Source organism: Eubalaena glacialis, chromosome X (genome assembly GCF_028564815.1).
Source record: "Eubalaena glacialis isolate mEubGla1 chromosome X, mEubGla1.1.hap2.+ XY, whole genome shotgun sequence".
Lineage (NCBI taxonomy): Eukaryota > Metazoa > Chordata > Mammalia > Artiodactyla > Balaenidae > Eubalaena > Eubalaena glacialis.
Window position 1 is genome coordinate 120054168 of NC_083736.1, and position 1405 is coordinate 120055572.

Consider the following 1405-nt stretch of genomic DNA (forward strand, 5'->3'; position numbering starts at 1 on the left):
TTAAATGTACACAGTGTTCTATGTTAATTATGTCTCAATAAAGCTGGGGGAAAAAAGAAGTCATTTTCCCCTCCCCCATTTACTAATTCATTCTTTTTTGCAAATGGTAGTTTATAATAGTTACATACAGGACTAAATTTTGGCTGTTTAGTATAAACCCTCAATGTGAAATTGAGGATTCTTAAATAGTTGAAAAGTATGGTTATGAAAACATTGTGAATTCCAGTTCCACCTGATTCAACTTCTAAAGGGAATTTATCCTCAGTCCCACCTGATTCAACTTCTAAAGGGAATTTATCCTAAGTGTTCACAACTTCCAGAAAGTGAAATTCTGACCTCCTTGGGCCTTCATGCGCTCTCAGGAATTCCCCCAGCAGGTAACCAAAATTGAGAATAGAAAGAAATTGCCTTCACATTGAATTCTTAGTCATTTAAAAGGACTGGTGTCTGAACGCTTTAAAAGGCTGATATATAAATATGAGAAATGATGTTTAGATAGATATTTGCCAAAAGAGATTGTTGTTATTGCTGAACTCATGGCACTGTATAAATCCTGTTAATTTTTTTTTTTTTAAGAGCAGCTAGTTGAATATGCAGAGTTCCAGCACTAGGTGTCAGCAAAACATTAAATAGAAACTCCCACTTTTTTTTCTTTATTTTTCAAAGTTTCCATAACAATAAAAATAAAATACATTTCCTGGATTTTAGAAAAGACGACACAACACACGTCCTTGCCGCTGTGACATCATTGGAAGAGAGGCACCAGAGAGAATCACCATGGCTCAAGAAATTGTAAGTCTTAGTTTGACTTTCAACTTTGAATGGCCTGGTACTCAATTTTGTGTCACCTGGAAAGCTGAGGGATTCAAGTTTTGAGGTGAGGGTGAACTAGTTCCTAAAATTCTAAATAATGAATTCTTTCACACAGAGAAATCTAATTTTCAAGCTGACCACAGCACTGGTGCCAGTTAACTCATTGAATGCTTTTCCCATGTGAACAAGATGAATAAAATTAATATAATGGTTCACTTTGATGAGCCTCGGGAGTTGTCCCATCCTATGTCTGGTCTGGTGTATAGAGAGATTTGAGAAACATTTGTGTGACAGTTCTTTCCTAAAGTTTGTAATAACCTAGGTACTGTATGTCTCTAATCCTTCCTTCACACTTCCACAGTGTCATGAAGCAAGTGTGTTTGAACCAAGTCTGACTACATCTTTCTGCTGATTTCAGCAACTCCCTATCAAGATAAACTGCAAATTCATATGCATAGAATATAAGGTCACCTATAATTTTGTCCCTGCTTACCTTCTCATCTACTGAGATGATCATATGGTTTTTATTCTTCAATTTGTTAATGTGGTGTATCACACTGACTGATTTGCAGATATTGAAAAATCCTTGCAT